Genomic DNA, 21,378 nt, shown 5'->3' on the forward strand with positions numbered 1-21,378 from the left:
GCTTAACGACAGATGGTGGTGTAACTCCACCAATTTTGTAACGTCTCCATTCGCTTTGATGTTGTATTACAGATTCTCCTCGATTTGACTTCGGTTAAAACCAACATTTTATGCTCTTTCCAAAGCGTCTCGGGAGCTGCGCGCAGGGAGGAAGGGGAACGAACCTATTTAGAAGAGGAGTCTGTTTGCTTTCTTACTCGCTTTCTAAACAATCCTAATGGAAAATGGCAATCTGATAGACAGCTAACGCTGCCAGCTGCACGGAGAAAATACATTAAATTAATTAAAGGAAGACAGTTTCAGAGCGGTTTATTTGAAGCGAGAAATACAATTGTCTAGATGAAATCTCGAACCGTAAACAGGAACAAATAGAACGCACCAGCCTTTCTCATTAGAAAGCCCAGTCAAATTTTATACCGTAATCGTGGTGGTGGGGGGTGAAAAAAAAAAAAAAAAAGAAAGAAAGAAAAAAAAGAACTAAAAGAGTCGGGGAAGTGTTTGTTTGTTTAGCTCTAATTTTGCACGGGACCGGCGAGTCGCGCAGACCCGAGCAACACCGAACAACTGCAGCAGCTGAGCGCCGTGTTGCTCCCCGTGTGTGATTACCCACCGAGCAGAGGCGGTCAGCGGGGGCCGTTTGATCGAGGGGGCGGGGGTTGTCACATCTCCTCGAAACAAAGCGCGGCCCAGGCAGGGGGCACTAGGCTGGGAGCTCTGCGGGACCCCGGGTGAGCAGAGAGCGTCCGGCCAGACGGCGGTGACCGGGCCGAAGCACCCCGGGGGTCTCCGTGTGCCTCCACTCTCGCCCGTTCTTCAATCTGTCAAGGGCTGCCGCGGCCGCCCGACGTCCAACGAAGTTGGCGGTGCCGCTGGGCCGGGCCGCTCAGCCCCGCCGGGTGGGTGCGTCGGGATATCCCCCCAACAAGTGCGCGGCACCGCGTCTGCCGCCGACACCGGCATTTGGCCGCCCGCCGCGGACGGCTTCGGAGGCAGAGCCGCCACTCCCTCGCGCCGGGCGCGCCTTACTGACCGCCCGCGCCCGCACCAGGGGAGGGGGGCTGAGACCTTCGGGCCGCGCAACCCGCGCCCCCGCGGCGCAGCGCGCCCTTGCCCGCGGAGCCCGTTGTCGGCCGGAGCCCGCGGGGCCCGATTTCGTTTGCAGGCCGGTGGGGAGCGGGGCGGCGGGCTCCACAGGATTTTGCCCCCACCCCGGCGGCCCGCGGGGCGCGGATCCGCGGAGGGCGGCTGTCCGCGTAAACTTTGTTCCGGGGCTCCGCGGGGTGTACGGAGAGTGTCACCCGCAACCGTTGCGCTCGCAACCCGCTGCGGATGCCACCCGTTCCGCGGCAACCCGTGCAGCGACGGGGCGGTAGGGGGGTGGGAAGCGGAGGTGGTGGGGGGCGAGACAAAAGAGTCGCGAGTAGCAAATAAATATATTTTACGACCACCCATCGGCAGCGCCGCGCCCCCGCGGCAGCCGCGAGCCTGCCCCGGCGGTGAACTTTCACCTCGCGAACCCGGGCGCGCCCCATTGGCTGCCCGCCGCCCGCCGCCGCCCCGCACGGGCCCCGCCACCGCCCCGGCCCCCGGCCAGGCCCCGGCCCCGCCGCCGCGGGCGGGCAGGAGGATGCGCTGCGGGGCGGGGGGCAGCCCGCCGCCGGGGGCCGCCGCCGGGGGCCCCGCCGAGTTGCCGGCGTTGCTGCAGCTCCGCCCCTCCCCACTCTCCCCCCCCCGACCCCGCCCGGTGTCGCCGGGGGCCGAGTGGCCGGCAGTGCCCCCGCCGGGGCTCACCGGCTTCTTCGGGAGACAGCGGCACGGAGTGCGGCGGCGGCGGCGAGCGGGCAGGCTGCCGCTTCTCCTGGAACAGCGAGCGGCAAAGTTTGTGGGGTTTAAAATTGTGTTTAATAAATGCGGTGCTTGTTAATTTTGAGTGACAGCCACTCGTGATTCTGTTCGCCTGCGGGGACAGGGGGGCCTTCTAATCCCAAACCTCACGAAGGGCTTGGGGTCGGGGGTCCCGCGCTGTGGTTAGCTGGGCTACGAAATGACAAACCCCACGTTCCGTTCGGCGAGTGCCGTGCGCTGCCGCCGCGCTCATGGGAGTCCTTCGAACCCTACCCCCGACACCGAGTGATTGAAAACCTCGCTCTGCAGGAGGGAGGACAGCAGCAGCTTGTCCCCCTCTTCAGTCACCATGCCAACTTTTCTGCTCCCCGTCCCCCAAACCGGGAATCACTTAAAAGCCTTTTTTTTTTTTTTTTCTCCACGGTAGCGGCAGTCCTTGGGCCGTGCTGCCACTAGACACGGAGAGAGCGGCTTGTCCTCGTGGGTAGCCGTGTGTGTGTGTGTGTGTGTGTGTGTGCTCCTGCACCTTGCTCCGAAATGTCCCTAGAACAGGGGTAGAGGGAAAAGAGAAAGAAAGTTTCGGGGTCCACGCATGGCTCCTCACCACAGCTACCACGGGCGGCCAGGCCTGCCCCACCGCGCCGGCCGCCTCCCAGGCGGTTCCCCCGGGCCTGCCTTCCCGCGAGGGCCGCGGCACCCGAGGGCTGCCAGCAGGCTGCAGACAGCCGGCACTGCCAGCACAACACCCGGCTTTGTTCGCTGCCCGTCTGCTAAACTCGTTGTGTCTAACGGGGCCGGCGGAGAGGAGCGGCGGGAGGGGAGAGGGGGCGGGGAGGGGGCAGCCGCCGAGAGCAAACAACTTCCCCGACGGTTTGTTTACATAGCAGGTGGACCTGTCTCCCGCCGCGTCCCGCGGCAGCCCGCTCTGGCGGGGACCGGCCGGGGAAGGCGCGGCCCGGAGCGGAGCACGGCCCAGCGCGTCCCGCCGCACTTTTTTTTTTTTTTTTTTTTTTTTTTTTGTTGCCATCCCCCCTCCGCTGCTTCCCCCCCCGCATTATTAGCACTTCTGTGCAGGCCACTTCGCGATCATGTGAGGGCTCCCTCTTCACTCCCCTTTCTTCAACGGAGTCGGTGTGTGCAGCGGCGGGGTTTTTCTTTTCTTTTTTTCCTTTTTTTTTTTTTTTCTTCCTCTTTTTTTTTTTTTTTTTTTTTTGCATTCCCAACAAAACACATACACACAGGCGGCACACTCCGCACACAGGCGGACCCGCACGCCGGGGGAGGGAGCGCGGCACCGCTAGCGCCAGGCAGCGTCAGCCGGCGGGAGGGCGCGAGGCAGCGCCGCCACTCCGCACCCGCGGAAGGGCTCCGCGCCGCCCCCGCGCCCCTGGCCCGCGCGTCCCGCCGGCGGCTCCGCCCGCAGAGACTTTGCATGTGCGCGCGGCGGCGCGCGGCTCCGCTCGCCCTTTTTCTCGGTGTCCGCTCGCCGGGACGCCCCGCACCGTGTCTCTTCCCGGTAAGTGCTACCCCCCCTCCTCGCCGGTCCCCCCCCCGCACACACGTCCCCTCCTTTCCCCCGCTCCCCGGTGTGACTTTGCTGCTTCCACCCGCTCCCGCCCCCCCTCTCGCCGCCGCCGCTCACGGACTTGCTGCCGCCGCGGGAAAGTTTGGCCGCGGCCGGCGCGGCCGCAGGAGTGACATGTGTCAGGTCCCCCGGCACCCGGGGGCACTGCTCCCAAAAATGCACCGCGGCGGAGGGGATGGGGGTGTGGGGGGTGTGGGGTATGTGTGCTCGGAGGCAGGAGGCTGCGTGTGCCCCGGCCGGAGTTTGGGCTGTGCCTGACTAAACCTGGCTCGCTGGACCGGCGGGCGGGAGCGGGGCCGCAGCTCCCCCCAAAATCTCCCGGGGCGGCCGTGACTGGGGGTGCGGGCATCGGTCGGCGGGGCCAACTTCCCGCCGCGCAGGGCCGCGCAGCGCCGCGGATCCTGAGCCGCTCCCCTCGCCCCCCCACCCTCGCGTAATTAAAACAAACAACCTGTAGCGTCCCTGTACGAGAAGTGCGAGGCGGGGAGGGCTCGGGGCCGGACTTCCGAGGGATCGTGTGCCGGGGAGGCTCGGCCGTGCTCGGCTCGCTTTCCCCTGTGTAGTTTTGGGCCTTTTTAAATCATATTTTTATGTTTGGCTTTTTTTTTTTTTTTTTTTTTTTCCCTCTCCGAGACCTCCCCAGCAGACAGCCCGGGTGAAGAAACGTGTCACGTTTCTCCTTTGTGTGCTGCTTGCCTGCCTGCCTGCCTGCCGGAGGGAGAGGCGCACCCCCCACAGCCCCCGCCTCTCCTCCCGGCCGACCCCTCGGGGCGCCTCGCATCGCGCTGCCCCAGGGCGCCCCCCCTGGACGGGGCGGAGAAGCGCAGGGCCGGGTGGTGCCCGCGGGGACTCGCTGCCCTCCCGGAGGTCGTAGCCCCGAGTGGGGAGCATCGTGTCGTCCACCTCCCCGCGCCCTCCATCTTTCTCTCGCCCCCCATCTTTCTCGCCCCCTCCACCCAAAAGACAGAAAAAAAAAAAAAAAAAAAAAAAAAAAGCCTAAAACCAAGGATTAATAAGTAATGCTGTTAGAGCTGCGGAGTTCCGGAGGCTGCCTCCGTGGCTGGTGCGTGGGGGCCTTCTCTTGAAATCGGCACTTGAAATTCAAGAGGACTGCGAGACCTGGAAAGTTTTGAAAGTTTAATTTTGAGGAGAGGGGGAGAGGCAGCCAGCCCAGGGTTGGGAGCTATATTGGGCTTCGCTTCTCCAGCCGCCAGTGCCAGGGCAGGGGGAGGAGGGCAGGGCGAGGGCCGTGCCTCCGCTCTCTGCCCCGCACCCGCAGTACGCCGGACGCGGGATGCGCAGGCTGCGTAGCTCCCGGCCTGCCTCAACCTGCTGGGAAGCCCTTTGCCACCCGTCTGCCTTTGCCTGGCCAAGGTAAAGACAGTCCGTGAGGCGTTTTTTTGCTCGCTTTCCCGCAGTTTTGCTGGTGTCGGGTTTGAGAAGACTGTGGGTCAGTTTCCCGGCACAGCCCCTGGCCCTGCACTGGTGAGGTCCCAGGATGGGGTTTCTTGGCAAGAGGGGCAAAGCCTGGGCTGCGGGCAGGCAGGCAGTGCAGGCAGGAAAACAGTCATTTAAAACTTGTGAGAATAGTTTGGACAGAAAGCGGACTGCTGGGGTATTCTCAGGGGAAAAATAATCTCAGAAGTAACCACCCGAAATTTATAGTATCGTCTCCTGTACATAGAGAGTGCGGAGCTGCATATGGAAGAACTTGCAGTCATCTCTACCTGAGAATCAGTTCTATTTTTAAGAATCCGTGGGTTTTTATGCACTTTTTTTTTTTTTTTCTTTTTTTACAGAGAGAAACACACAAGTTCTCATACCAAAGAGGATTTCCCCATGTCTTTTCCCTGCATTAAAAGCCCCCATCCAAAACTCACTCAAGTCAGTGGGAATCTTTCCATTGACATCAGTAGGAATCTCTGCGTTGACTCAATGGGCTTGGATCAGGCCCTTGGAAATTTTTTTACAAACGTGGGACTAGGAAGTTGTGTGGTGTCTGTATACACACGCTAATCTGTGGGGGGAAAAAAGAAGTCAGAGACAAAGTTTAACAGATTTTGTCAGGTTGAATTCTTTTTTTCCTGTACTAGGTAATTTAAAACCATTAAGGAGAAACATTACTGCTAGTAATATTACTCTAAAGAAAATATGATTAATTATTAAATCTGTTTCTCTAATGCTACACTAAATCCTTTTGAGTGAGATACAGATTTTAGTGTTCAAATGAGTATTTATTTTTAATTTAAGATTTTTCCTGACTATAATAATATGTTCATATTAAATATAGATATTGAAAAGACCTCTGTTTTGCAATAATTTGATATTTTAATGTCGTTCTTACAAAATGGTAGTGTTCTGTAGCATTTTTGTATGCTTAAATCATTCATTTAACTACTCGTAAAAATAGATAACTAAGCGGTTGAGGGAAGGGAAAGAAAGTTTCAAATATAGCATTTCCAAAACATCTACAGTAACCTTCATGCAAATTGAAAGATCACTTAGTGACATACAAAAGCTAGGTAATCAGACATTAAGTTTTATTTTGTTAAAACATAGCACCTGAAGTACACAGCTTCACATGAGGCCTTGTTGGTGTAGGCTTACCTTACAGTAACCTTACCAGGAAGCTTAAGCAGAATCAATTGTATAAATATTTGGGTATTTCTTTGTTTTTAGTTTAATCTCAGTGATTCTCATGTTTTGTCACATGGCCTTTGCTACAGTGAAGTGTTTATAACCTTTGAGAGAGGAAGAAACCTAAGTGGTTTTTTTGTAGCTTTCTCTTTAGTGAAGATTTGTGTAAAATTACCTAAGATCTTTTTGAGTGGGAGGAAGAGTAAAACAAGTATATGAAAGTTCTGGATATTTCAATTAGTGAATTCATGGTACTATTTTAAAGCTTCTCTAGGGTTTGCACAATAGTCAGGTGTTGAGTTTCATATGTTTTTGAAGTGACCGATTTTTTTTTTTTCCCCCAGTAATCATCTGTTGCTTATACATTTTTAAAATGCCTTCTGCAGTAGAATGCATCAAAAATAACATTTTAAGATTAAAGGTGTATTTGCTTAGAAACATTCCTGTAAGACTCCGGTGTATTTTTAGGAAAGTTTCTTTGGACTCGATTGTATTAAAAAATTTACTGTAGCATAAGCGTTTTTTTTTTATTTTATTTTTTTATTTTTTTTTTTTTTATTCCCTGGACTCATTTCTGTGAACTGGAATAAGCTTTTTATATTCTGAATATACCTGATTCAGCATTGCATGCACAGGAGTTATTCAAGGCTAGTGGGCTGAAAACAATAGAAAACTTCTGAGATGTGATCCGTGTTGTGGCAGTGTTTTGCTAAGTGCCATCGAAAATGTCACTTAACCTCTTTGTTTTTCATCATCAAAATGTGATGGCTGGTATTTATCATTCTGATAGGGTGATTAATTAATATTTCTTGAACACCGAGTACTCTTTTGTTCCATTTCTATTTTTACTGGGTTTATTTTGGAGAAGTTGAATTCTGACGGTGGTTGAAAAAGAAAGGTTCATAGGAGTCATAATGTTTTTTCTTTGTGAGTCAGATCATGAAGAGGTCACTTGCTTGTAGGAATTGAAAATTATTTAGGGCATAGGTCACTGAGAAGTACCCATGGAGTGATTTTGACTGGAGAAAATTGCAAATCGTGGTCAAACTGAAAAATGCTATCAAATTTGTTGCAAAATAATAATTTGTGTACACTCAAACTGATTACTCTTTTAAAATCTAGTGACAGCTAGTGGGTCTAGAAGTAATGCAGATTATCTAAATTTTTTTTTTCCACAGCTATTGTATCATACCTCTCAATGAAGCTTTGTTAGAAGAAATACTTGTCATTTAGATTCCCATTCCATGTCCTGTTTTGACTTGAGATCTTTATTGATTGTCCATGTAAATTAATGGCACCAGAAAAACTGAAATAAAAAGATGAAATTATAGGAGAGGCTAGCTGTAATAAGCTAACCTCTTTAAGTTAACATTGAACTTCCAATTATATATGTCATTGTTAGAGGCTTTTTCCATATTTGCTCTTTCACAGAGTGATCATACTTACCTTATTGTAATAATTTCCCCAAGGGTAGTTTTAAAATTTTTTTCAAAACTTTCAGATTTGCATAAAAACAAGCAGCAGTCCAGCAAGTATAATTTAACACTGATCATCTTTTTTTTTTTCCTCTCCTTTCTGAGCCTCTCAGTAGTTAATCAGGCTTACTATTTTGTAATATCTTCCAAGATGATTATGGCAAATTAAAAGAGGCATCTATCTTTTGATACAACATTTGCATCTGCTTTGACTTTTATAGTATTTATTTTTGTTTGTTTGTTTGTTTTCCTATTAGGCTTGTGTTTTAAGGGCAAGCCCATGTTTTATGTTAGAAAGATGGATTTGAAAGTGCCAGCAATAGCTTGCCTGTGCTGTCATCACTGAAATAGCTGAAAAAAATATCTTTAATGAACAATTGCTACAATGTTTATTGGTTCACCAAAGTGTAGCTTGGGATGGTGTTAAAAAGTAAAGCTTGAACTCTGACGAGTGAGTTATGTGTGGAATTGTGTTTCATATCACAGTTTCACTTCCTATTCTAAGGAAAATGAAATTAAAACATTAAGCACATTGTATTATACTATTAACTAGCTTAAGTGTTTTTAGTTAATTATAGAGTTTGTTGAGGAGAGGGAATAAGAAAATTGTAGGCTTAACTTTTTATCCTTTTACTTAGTTGTTACGTCTTCCTGCAAATAGCAATCACACATCTGTAGCTGGAAAGGCTTTCGCTGCAGTTTGTTTCTTATTTAAATATGTAGGTTAGGCAGGCTGGCTGCCGAGGGCAGAGCCGATTCCCTTGGATACCGGGAGCTGAACTCCCGATGTGCCCCAAGCGTGGGTGTATCTTCTCCTCGGTGGCAGAGGGCTTTGCTGTGGCTGGAGGTAATGCTGATGACTTTCTGATTGATCGGGCTGTGATTGATCATGAAACACCAGGCAGGTATGTTTAAGGGACAGGCAGTATCTACACTCAATGTGCAGAATGGATATTTTCTGCCCTGCTCTCCCCTGCCTGCCTCCCTGCTGCTGTGTGATTGCCCTTCTGGGGTGGAAGGAGTGATTATACTCCTTCATCATGAAACTCGAGCCCTCTTTGGGGTTGGCTGGCTTTCATATACCTGTAGAACTTACTCGTTCAGCAAGGGACTTCCATCTTATTCCTCCTTGCTGTGGGCAGAAGGTACTGAAAGCAGGTGGTGTGGTGTCTCTGTGTGGAGAAGATTCCAGCCCATTGGTGGTTACAGGGTCCACAAAGACACTGCAGATTCTTTGCTCAGTGAGCTGGTCCTTTGGACCTCTGCTGAGCACCAGACCATGGCTGCAAATTGCATCAAATTAAATATTTCTATAAATTGCTGATCTCAGTCCTGTTTCAGCTGGTTTGCCTCCAGGATGTTGTGAGGATGATCAAGATTCCAGAAAGCCTGTGCCAGCCTTGTCCCTGTGGGAGATACTTTGCTATTGGATCCAAAATTGGAAATTGATTTGCAGAGTGGCATTTTGAGGCTAGGTGATACGTTTTTATATATAACTAAAAAGCTGTTGGGTTTTTCTAAGCACAGTATTTCTTTAGCTAAGTGTTTGCATTTTAATGAAAAATTTCCTATACCTTTTAAGGTTGATATTTTGTTGAAAGAAGATACATGGTCCTATTGGAATAATTTAATTTTTCTCTCCCAACATGGTGCGTATTTTGCAACTTGTTCACAATTTCTCTCCTAAGGAAAATTGAGTACTGAGTTATTCAACTATCCTTCTTCCTCATTTCAACCTAAGCTAACTTTATATATTAAAAGGATTAATTATGTATTAATGTAATTTGAACATCATTTGACAAATTATGTTTCGACACATCTATATATTCAAACAGTATGGTCTTGGTGGGTATCACCACTGAGATTTTGGTGGTCTGTACTTTGAGAGAAGGAAGGAGAATGGCTGTACAAATGTAGTGTGCTGTGTTGCTTCTCTAATAGGGCCAAACCAGATATTTCAGTCTGCAAACTAAGGAACTTGTACAGAGATTTCCAAGTTATTTCAGGCATAATACTGTGCTAAGAGTCTATCAGATGTTGATTTTGAATTTGCCCAGGAATGACAAAGAAGTTTTTAAAGAGATGAACATCCCTAAACACATTCTAAACTTTGCTTATTGGTCAGTGCTAACTCTTCTTGTAGAAAAGTTACTCTTAATTATGTTGTTGATTTCTCTTTTTGCAATTGAGGAGGCACAATGTTCTCCTAGAATTGTAACCCACCTATTAAAAAACGTGGTGAGCTATACTCATGTAATAAAACATGTAGTTGACATTCAGCTGCTTGGAAATTAGATCAGAAACTGATAAGTTTTTCCATGTGCAAAGAAGGTAGAGGAAATTATAAGGGTTTAGCAGTGGGAAGCCTTGAATGGCTGTGGAAAGGAAAGGGGTAACAAAAAACAGTGAGAGCTGGGGAGCACTGTGGCAGGAGGGCAGAGACAAAATGTGGCAGGGTAGAAGCCAGGGAAGGTGCAGGCAGCACTGGTGGGGGGTGGGAGTGCTGCTCTGCTTGGAGAACTTGGGCTCAGGGTTGCAGGAGAAAGAGTGGTGTGATTTGTGTCTAGTGCCCAACATATGAAATAGAAATTTTTCACTTCATCTATGGGAAAAAATAATTAATTTTTTGCACGCTGACGTTACACTCATGGTCAGACACAAACCTGGAGGGCACAGGGGTTATACCAGTTTGCATGGGCCACACTTTAGGCCATTGAGTGCTGTGAGCTATTTTTAAAGTGTTAGATCTTGCTAATTTCAGTGTATGTCTTTGGTAACTTATTTATTAGATCTTGTTGCATTGTAACTTGATTTTTAATTACCGCAAATCACAGTATCACTTCTTAGTGTGGCAGAGGAGGGACAGAGCTTTTTTGAAGACAAAGGGGAAGACCAATGTGTAGAAAACAGAGGCTAGTATCTTTTAGAGTCTAAAACACAGTAATTGAAATATTTATGATTCAAGGCACTTCTCTGTGAGAGAACACTGACAGGATTGTGGTTTCATTACAGTACTTACAGTATCCTCATGACCTAAAAATGAAAACACAAAAACCTAATGCAGTCAGGTGTGCACAGACTGCATAGATATGCCTAGCTGGTGAACTGTTACGATTCTCACTTGTGTCAACATGTTTTCATCTTTGTAGAAGAACATATTTAATTCAGTAAGGAATAAATTACTACCATATGTACAGCATGGTAAATGGAAGAGGCAGGGTGCTGAGAGCACCTTGATATGTGGCAAAAATTTTTCTTCACTGAAAATCAATCAGTGGAATATATGGGTGCTAAAACTGTAAAAATATTAGGATGGTACTTTACTAAAGATCATGAAATGCCTTCACACAGAAATTCATTCAGACTCATTTGTTACCAGTCTTGAATGCATTTAAATTACTTTTAATGTTGTGATGATGCCTGTAAATTGTTCTCTGTACACAGTAACTGTCAACATGCATTGAAGAATGCGTATGGTCAGTAATTCAACAGATAACTATATTGAATATAGAGAAGGAGTTTCACACAGTGTCATAAATCCTTACACATTCTTTTGCTTAAGAAAAAGAATTAAGTGTATTGTGACAGAAACTTTGACATATTCGTTATTTAATTTTAAATTACTGGCATCTTGTAAAAGAGCTAAAGATGAGTTTAGCACTGGATGTGTTGACCAGTCTGTTCTTGGGCCTGTGTTTTTTTATTGACCAGGAAAGGGTGTGAACTCTACCCGAGAAACCAGAAATTTATCTTTAGTGAACTGCAACATGGCAACCTTTTCAGAATGTTAGCTGCGGGGGGGTTGTGTTGGGTTTTTTTCTTTTGTATCTGAGCGCAGTCAGTAGAGACAAAAATGTTCCATCCTTTGCTAGAAGAGCTGATGTGCTCAAGGAATAGGATTCTTGGCAGGAACTGGCCATGCTGAAGGGTGGCTTTCACTATGTACAGAATGTATTTTAAAGGTTATGGGAAAACCTGACCTTGAAAAAAATGAGGGGAGAATGTCTCCAGACCAGGTTTGAATTCCTTTTCAGGCTGATCATGGCTTGTGACATTAGCATCTTCCCATGCAGCTGTTTGTCCCTTGAGGTGGTTGTGTGGTCTGGGAAGTGCTTGGACTGTCAGTGGGGTCTGGATTTGTGAGTGATGGAGCAGCTCTATTCTCTGGTGTCAGCCTGGAGCCCAGCAGAACTCCTGCTCAGACTGAACTTCTCACACAGGTGAACTTCTCACAAGGGCACACAGGTGCCCTTCTTTCAGCATGATCTGTCTCATGCTTCAGGAGGATGGCTCTTAAAGAATGGCTGCAAACCTGGTTTGAAAAATCTCTCCCAAGACCTTCAGCTCTGATCCCTAATTTCCTGAAGTTGACATTAACACTTATTTTGTTGGCTTAGGCAGGGAGGTTGGTTGATGCTTCGATGCATTTGTGTGTTCATGTACAAAACCAGTTTCTCAAGTTGAAAAGTTACTGGCTACTTACTGCCATTCTTCAAAACCACCTAAACTGGGGCTGGTGATGGACTGCTTGTGCATATTTAATCCAAATCCATGTATTTTCAGTTTTCTTTTGAGACAGGTTCTTACACTAACTGTTAACAGGTTCTGAGCAAGCACAAAACTGAAAAATCCGTATCTAAAGTAACTTTTTCATAATATTAAAATACTTTCAAGAGTTAACTTCCATTTAGTCAGTAAGTGAATCTGAACTAGAGCATTAGTTTAACCTCTGTTTATGTATGTGTTTTCAGTAATTGGAATTAAATTTTAAACTGTTAGGTTTATTATGCGTAGGCATCTGTACATTTTGTGAATCAGTAGTGCTTATATCGAAACCTCTTATTATACTAAGTTATCATTTAAATACAGTTTTGTAATTACTCTTCTGTACTAAGAAACTGCCATTTGGGCCTTTGTTGTTACCACTAAATTACTAGGAGAACTAGTAAACATTTTTTTTCGAGTCACTCTTAGGCGTGCAATTTTCCTTCAAATTCAGTTGTCAAAAAAAATTCATTTTGCTGAATTTCTCTTCATCTGAGTCACAGATGAGGGGGGGCATAATGTGACCACAGACTATTAAAATATCTTTCTCCTTGTCACCTGCAGTATTACCATAACTGGAACTAAGGACTCTGGAGTTGCAGGGTATTTATGTTGCAATCCAAACTGACACAGCCTGGAATGCTTCCGTAGCAAAACAGGATACAGACCCGAGCCTGACATGGAGACCTCCTTCAGTGGGAGGAGGTCCCCCTGGGTCCTCCTGCTTCCCTGCAGGATGGAGGGGACCATCCCGGGAGTGGAGGGAGAGGCAGTGAGGTGAGTCCTCAGAGCAGTGCAGTTCTCAGAAGGCTGCAGAGGGCAGTGGCTTGTGGGTGATGCTTTGAGTCAGCCTGCAAGGACGGCTCCTTTGCTAAGCTGGGGGGCTGTGGCAAGAGCTTATTGAGGCCTGGAATGTGCTCTTTTTTGTTTCTTTTTACTTCTGACACTTAAGGGATCTCTTTGTCAGGAGGAGGTGTTGTTTGGAAGAAATACTTCTAACGTGTTTACTCTTCTTTGACAGATGGAAATAGTGAGTCACCATCCAGTGTCACCTTTACTGCTCAGATCGCTGTATGCACAGTGAAAATAATGTCTCGCCCTGCTGCTGCCCTGGTAGGCTCTGCAGCAGCTGATGAACCTGATCAATTACTCCTGGCCTTCGTTGGTGAACACAGTAGGGTATATTTGCCCATGACTGACACACTTAGATCTATGGCCGTGAGATATCTGGTCAACTCTTCAAGCCTTTACCTTTAGCATTAGCTTTAACCCCTCGGGGCACAGCTGCTTGCAGCATTTAAAGGATGGCAAGGGGTTTTATAGCAGAGATTTGAGTCAGCAAGACTTGTGCTAACTCTTGCTGAAGATATGAAATACAATTTGTAGCTTATAATTGCTGCCTAATATGATCTTGGACCCTTACTTAAAATCCATTTAACTGATACTGTACTTTCTTTATAAGGTTATTATTGGGAGCTAACCTTTTCTTGTGTTGTGGTTAAATGTACAATGTAATAAGAGTGTTTTTTAATGTGTTTAAGAGTTGGAAGATGTGTTAAAGGTAACCTTTATGCAGAGAGTTTTATATAGTTGTAGTAAGGAGAGTGATATTAAAATACTGAACATCAGTTCCTCCTGAATATAATTTGTTCTCATTGTATTTTGTGTGTGCCTGCTTGTGGAACATAGTATGGTATATTGAGAAAATCTGTTTGTTCTCCAGTATATTTCTTACTGGTAATTATTAACCTAGTACAAATTATTGTCTCCAGAAAGTTTTTGTACTCCTGATGCATAAAAGTATACAAAAAGCATATAAGTAAATCACAGTTCTTTCTTTCTCTACCTTTCAAGTAGAACAACCTGAACCCAAGATTTTAGGCACAAAATTAGAAGCCTCTCAGAAATCTTAACATCCATGTTTAACTCCTTAATACACGTAGGCCATGTCTGTTTGAGGTCTGATCACAAAATTAAAATAGACTTAAAGATAATTTTTATGGATAACAAATGCCTGTACTTTTAGTCATATCTGTAGATAATAGTTTGTGTGCCTTCTATTGACGTGTAGAAATGCGGGTTTGTTTAGGGCTCTAATTCTCTAAGTTAAAATTTGTATTTTGTCTTTTTTTTTTTTTTTTTTTTTTAACACCTAAGTACACCTAAGTGTATGTGTAGAATGTGGTGTACATTACATGGGAAGGATTTCAGAACTTGTCTCCCTCTTGAAACTGTTATAAGCAGTGGTGAAGGCAATGAAGTTTCGTACCAGAAAGGAGGTCAACAGTGTGTTTAAACAGATGAGTTTCATAAGTGTGGACAAGCTTTGTTTATGTTTGTATTTAATTTTTACCCCGTTAGTGTTTAAAGCTCCTTTTCCTACCGTGTAGCCTTTTTTTCTCTACCTTTAAATTTTTTTTCTACTTTTTCATTTCCCTTTCTTTTTGCCTCAAGGGGGCGTTTTGGGTTGGAGAGGGAGAGGAAGTTTTGCACGTGTCAGGCTCTTGACCTATAACTGAAAAATACTTGCTCTTCTTTTGTTCAATAAACTGTTGTCAGGAGTGAGCAGAGCAGTAGGGATGTAGTGGGCCAGAATAGCACTGAGAGAAAGAAACATTTTTTTATCTTAAGCAGGTGGGGAAGGGGGCAGCAGTCATGGCTTATGAGGGTAAAAATAACTGCTTTTAACTTTGTGAAGAATGATGATGATGCAGAAAAAGTGTCATCCTAAAATTTGTAAGTACAATTTTTGGCTCAGATGTACACTTCTTGTGGAACTTTATGATAGAATTGCTTAATGTCAGTGCAGTAAAGATAAATTCATTAATGGTTATGAGGTGTTGATATATTTAAATAGAGAATGCCAGTAAGTTGCCTTTGGATGCTCAATGACTGTAAACTCTGATCTTCTAATTTAATCTATCTATCACTTCCCATTCACTTGCTGAAAGGCTATGGCAACAGAAACTAGTCCTGCTCCAGGCACAGTAACTGTGAGAACTAAGTTGGATTCTCTGCATAGACATCTTGGATGAGGGCTGGAAATGTTTTCTCAGTATGTTAAGACTGTATAGACAAAGGAGAGCAGAAACAGATTTTTGTTTTGTTTACCATTTTAAGAGATTAATATGTTTCTCACTAACTGTCTGGATTTTGTACTCTTTTGTGATAGCCCTGACACTTACACTGAAGAAAAATTAAGATGCTAATGACCTGATGAAAGAGATACTGTCCAAATGAAAAAAAATCAGATAAACCCATTTCTTTTGGTGGTGTTGCAGTATTGCTCACATATGGCCTTTTGGCTGATCTAAACAAATGTTATCATCCACTCAGTAGACCATGTATTTTCCTTGTGAATTATATAAATATATGCAGAAATTATTTCTGAGACAAATTAGGTATCTCTGAAACTAGCCTTTTACACAAAACATAGTTTAACTGCATGAGGAAAGTGTTCATTTTATGGTTTAATTTGAGGTCTTAGGAATAGAAATGTATGGGATATTATATTTTTCAGGAGCGTGTCAGTGCTTTGTCTTGGTGGGTTGTTTCTTTCTGCAGAGTACTCCTCATCTCATGCACTGCTTTCTGGTAATGTGCTTTACATTGTATCAAGGTGTAACTGCAGTGTAACACTTTGAGCCTTAAAATGATTTTGAATCAGGATGGAAGTGGGCAAGAAACAAAATAGCACAGCTGCAACAGGCAGGGTTGCTGGATTCAGTCCCTGGGGCTGTTCACACACTTTATTCAGGGGCTTGAATATGCTGTGCCAGAAGTCTGAGGAAGGAGCAGAGCCTCTCTATGTCCTCTGTGCTGGTGCATCTTTATTGGTGAGTTTCATACTCTACCTCCTGACAGACCCTTCATGGACTTCTCAAGCCATGGCCCAGCCTCACCTGAGGAGCATCTGAATGCTTCCTTCCTGGCAGGCTAATGCTCAGGGGTCTCTCCTGGGGTTTCCTTCTTCTTAAACATAGCTCCCCACCAGCTCAGGCTGGAATGCTTTGCAGTGTGCCCAAAACCTTTGCGTCACCAGTGAGCACAGCTTGTAGCCTGGGGTCAAAGGCAGTCTGGTTTACTGCTTAAACTGAGAAGCACAGGACTGGAGGTAGATGCAGACCACAAGATTGGGATGAAGGTTTCTGTGTCTGCAAATGAGGCTGTGATTGCCTCATCTGCAACAGCTTTTGCCGTACATTTTGTCATCTTAACCAGGACAGCCCTGTTCAGTAAGGTTATTGGGAAATGAGAGTGAATGGAAAAGACAGGTGAAAAGTTAGTTGAGAATCATCTTAATGATGGCAAACTTCTGTGTTTCTTTTGGCCAAGGCATTTGACATACGTTTTTTAAAAAGCCTTTTAGATGAGCTGGAGGGTCATGAAGCCAACAGAGTGGAACAGCTTGCTAAGCTCCACCCAGATCATTTGGTTGCTTCAGTGATAGAAAGAATGAGAATGGTTTCCTTACAAACTATTGTAAAATGCCTTTTTGGTATTTCCTACAGTGTATCTCCTGGCTTATTATGGATGTAATATTTGGAAGGTGTAGTCCTATTATTGCTGAAGTTTATCAACTGGATTTAATTGTTGCAAAGCCTCCTGTGCATTCTGAGAACAGCGATGGTTGTTTGCATTCTGTTTGTCAGAGAATCCGAGAGAAGGTGAATTAGCTGGTACATAAATGTCCACCCTGAAATATTCTAATGCTGTAAAAGAATTCTTTAAGTTAAATTTACTTTATGTATATGTGCATCTTGTAATAAAGACCTGTGTAAAAACAGTTAATAACAGCATCCAGACCGTTTTCAGCTCTACCATGCCTTTCCCAGAATACAGTTTTTGCATAAATGGAAATTGTGCTTTTTGGTTTCCACTTGGCAAATTACACGTACTTGCAGAGAACACGGTTTTAGCAAACTTAACAGAATTAAAAAAAAAAAACAAACAAAAACACAACCCGACACAATGCCCCAACTGTTAGCTGTTCTGCAAATCGATTTGTCATAAAATGTACTTTTGACTTGACCACTTTGGTTATTGCAATAGAACTTTAAAGGCATTGCTTCTTCAGCAGCTATAAGGCTGATGTAAGCTCTGTGTTTTTGTTGGTGGCAAGTTTAAAAAGTGTAGCAATGTGAATATATATATATAAAAACTAAATAAGCAGTGTTTCTGTCTTTGGGTTGCAATTTTAACAGTTTGAAATATCTTAAAATTCAGCATACTTGAAATAACAAAAGCCATTTCTGTGGCCATTTGCAAAGTTTTAATTTATTTCAAACCCTATTGTTGATCTAGAGCTTTTGGTCTTTTAGGGTTGATTAATTGCTTTTGCCACTTTTATTTGCAGTTCAGTATAATCTCATGCAGACTGTTATGAGGTTTTTTTAGTTTAAGCTTCCCTTGATGGTTGTATGTTTGTATGGGATGTTGAATTTGACCACTAACAGCTTAAGTATTTAAATAAACAAATAAGTAAGATTCAAAACAATAACAAAAGACTGCAAACTGAAACAAATATTAAGGAGTGCAAATTTATTTCATGAAACATTATCACAGCAGCTGCTGTAGACTCCATTGTGGAAGATTTTGCTTTTATATGATTTTATTTATTTAGAAAAAGAAAAAGATGATCCTTTTTCATTTAAGTATCCTCTTTTTATTTAAGGCAGATTTAATAGAAAGAAGAATAATAAGGCCTCTTACATTAAATATTGTTAAAATGCATATGCCTTCCCTGGTAATTACTGTTCATTAAGGCTCAGTACTCTTTCTTTAAAAGAGATAACTCCCTTGTTATCTTACCTGTAAATTGGATGGATGGATGAATGCTGACACTAAAGTAACTTCATACAAAATGTAAAATACGATTCAGATATGTACTCTAGGAGACCTGTGGCCCATCTGCTTTACCTCATTGCCTTTCAGAAAACACATGCCACACTGGATGCTTGGGTAAATCACTTTACTACAGTGTGACCCTCACTACAAAGGATTGACCTCTTAATTATAATTCACTAGGTTAAGCTGGCCCAAGTAGGAGCCCATGGTTTCTGTGTACAGAGTGGAACCCATTTTTTGCTGGTGATAGAAAGGAAGATGCTGTTACTGTTGATCTTTGGAAGTGATGGACCATGTGCTGCTTTTAGAAATAGAAACTGGGAATCCTGGTGCCTTGCATTGCTGTGCAGTCCTGTAGATGGTTGTGTAGTTGACAAAAAAGCTGTGTTGTCACTGTATTTGGATTTGTCTGTCTAAAGGAAAACACATCAACTACCTGCTGGGGTTTGCAATATGCTCATCTTCACATAATGTCCAGACAGCAGAGTTAAGACAGGACAAGTGGAAAATAGATTTGAATTTAAAAAACAAAACAAAATGAAGAAAGAAAAAAGCAGTCCCCCAAGCCAAGCAGAACAAAAAAACCCAACCAAACAAAAGCCAACCAACAAGAAGAAGAAACATAATTCTGCTGATAATGAAAGGGTGAGGAGGAGAGTGTTACTTTTGTTTCCCATTTTTAAGACCAGTTACAGTTTTTGAAATTGTTGGATTATGATGCATTTTCTTTGCTATAGAACTGTCAGAAAATACAAAGGTTATATCTGTGCAGACAGCTTAATTTGCTTCTAGCTCTTCAAAATACTTTAGCTCACCTCATGTTCAGCTGTAAAAATACAGGTTGTGGCAAAACTAGAGCATCAGAACTGTAGCCCTCGTGGATGGCCAGGACAAAGCCTTGGATGAGAGCTGTGGCAAGGGATGAGATGCCCTGCACAATGGCACTGGTTTGTCAGGTCTGAGATGCTAAGCAGGGATGCCCCTGGTATTGTGCTGTGAGATACCTGCTTCTGGAGGCCAGAATATGGGTCAAAGAAACCCTCCTCTGCTGTAATCCTTTCTGATACTTGCTTTTGGAAGTTTTCAAGAGCTCTGCTAATTCTGAGGGCTGCAGGCTCTGAAGTCTTTCTGTTTGCTTTTTCTTGCAGTTTCAGTTTTCTTTCCTCTCATGCTTAGTCGAAGTGGATCCTAACCATGGAGGGCATGATTTTAGAAAGGGAGAATTTCATCAGGGGAGGGCCCGAAAAATTCTGTCTAACACGAGGTATACCGCAAGTCTGTATAAAATACAGTGGTACTACAAGAAACCACCACATTTTTACTGAAATCATTGTACAATGGAAAGTGCTTCGTGTCAGCTGAAATGTCAGATGTATCAGGGAAAAGTTAAAGTGGAACCTGATTTCTGTAAGGCTAAAGATTCAAGTAATTTGCTTAGGGATGCAGTAGAAAATCAATCTTATGCTTGAAAGAGGGAATAGTAGCCTTCAAGTCTCATCTCATGTTTTGTAGCTGATTGCCTGTTTTTATTATCCTCCCCCCTTTTCCTTCAGTACTTACTAATGCCCTTTGGTTAACTCGGTTACACCTTTGAAAAACTTCTTGCAGAGCTCAGCTGCTTTGGCTTGTTTGCTGGCTAAGCCTCACTGATATAATTAATAGGATGTGTAAAAAACTTCCTAAACTGAGTTTTATGGAGTAAGTCTACTAAAACTTCATACCCCCTATGTTCTGCAGCGTGCAAGATTTCCATCCTCTGCAGCAGGGGCTCATCACAGAAGATACTGCCCCTGCACTGATCTTGCATGCTGTGTGGGAAGTTGGTTTGGTAGGAATATCATCCAGCTTGTAAAAGAGTAAGAGGGATGAAAAATAAAGTCAGATTACAGTTTGGAGGTGTGTCCTTAATTTGGTATTTTGTTTTTCATATTACAAGCATAAGAAGGACATTCTGTATTTTTAGAATCTGAAAATCTTTGAAGATCTGCTTCATAAGTGAGAGCTGAAACTTTCTCATAATTGAGTGTTACATGATAACAGTTTTCTTGGTTTGGCTCTTCTGTTGAGTGGTACTGCTTCATTTCTTCCAACAACTTGGATTTTAGTAATAATTTTTTTTTTTAGTTATAAGAAAGTATTATGGAATAATAACATAATAATAGGGACAGAGAACAGTTTGGTATTTTGAAAACTTTTTTTTTGACTTGGAGGTTTGATGGGTTTATAACTTGTTCTAATTCTTTGAGAGTTAAATATGAAGATGATAAAAATTTTTAAAAGTGGTAAGGAAATGTGTCAATTGATGAGAAGTAAAACAAGTGCATAATTAAGAAGACAGGAAATGATACTGAGCAACTGGAATAGTATATGAGCCCTGACCCAATAAACTACTTAAGTGCAATCAGATACATGCATGCATCTTTATTATTGCTGGTTATGCTTTCAATATAGGGGTCTGTATTCTGAGCAGAAAGCTGTGACTCTGAAAAAGTTATGTGTATTTATGCTGGCTAATGAGGTGAATATGGGCATTTTTCATTTAAACTAGGACTGTATACCCTTAGGTGTATAAAGATATATAGGAATAACAAAGTTAGATGTTTCTGCTTAAATTCCTTCCTTTCTTTTGGTGATGACATTGGTTTTGGATAATTTATTAAAAAAGCACGTGGAGAAGAGATTATATGGAGAAGAGAACCTTGATAATAGAGGTTTGTCAGTCAACCTTATGAGGGCATAAACAAAATTCTTATTTAGCACCAAGCATCTTTATTCTCAAGAAGACATTATTAAGGACTTGGAAGTAGATTTCACTGGGAAACTTCTGATGGCTATTTAAATGCTTCTCTAATACACCCAAACTTGATGAAGGAATTATAGCATCAGTACAACCAGGAAATGTATCAATGTTGGTTAAGTGCTTAGTGTGCTTACTGCCATAACTATTAATTCCTTGCATGTCTGTCCTTTGAGAGTGTTTTAGAGCACTGGACATGGACTGGAAGGCCAGTGCCACTGTGTGCAAACACAGAACCTCTGTGAGTCCCAACCCAGAAGTAGGACTTTTAATTATATGAGTAGAGGCAACAGGTAGAAACAGGCAAGGGAAGCCAGGAAAACGAGGAATTATCATAGCATATCAGCAAATAATCTGTTTTAAAATTTTCCATAGGTCACCTGCCAAAGCAGTTTGAAAGGGTTTGATCAGTTAGTCTTGTGGATGTTCACAGAGCTGTGAGGTGTCAGCCTGGATAAAAAACCTGGAGACACTTAATTGAAAAAATAACACATAGATGATGGCAGCTGGCAGCCTGGACCTAAAGGAGAAGGGAGTTTACCTCTAGTTACAGAATGAGAGATGATGGGTAGGCTTTGACATGGAAGATATGTGATTAATATGTAATGGGATACTGGATTTATGTCAGTGGGGTGAGATTGCATTTG

At 43.9% G+C, this 21,378-nt stretch overlaps 1 protein-coding gene across 7 annotated transcripts in view; it reads left to right on the forward strand.

The window, feature by feature from the left end:
* Nucleotides 1-3,034: 3,034 nt before the first annotated feature.
* FOXP2 (forkhead box P2) overlaps nt 3,035-21,378 on the forward strand; it is a 400,866-nt gene continuing 382,522 nt past the window's right edge. For 4 of the 7 annotated variants that reach the window (XM_071733666.1, XM_071733671.1, XM_071733675.1 and 1 more), the window contains exon 1: nt 3,038-3,361. The gene's annotated coding sequence lies outside the window, so the exon portion shown is untranslated. Of the gene's footprint in view, nt 3,362-21,378 lie in introns of all 7 variants that reach the window. The other 3 variants (XM_071733679.1, XM_071733672.1, XM_071733677.1) reach the window with 2 other exon arrangements.

The sequence above is a fragment of the Heliangelus exortis genome, chromosome 1 (genome assembly GCF_036169615.1).
Source record: "Heliangelus exortis chromosome 1, bHelExo1.hap1, whole genome shotgun sequence".
NCBI lineage: Eukaryota > Metazoa > Chordata > Aves > Apodiformes > Trochilidae > Heliangelus > Heliangelus exortis.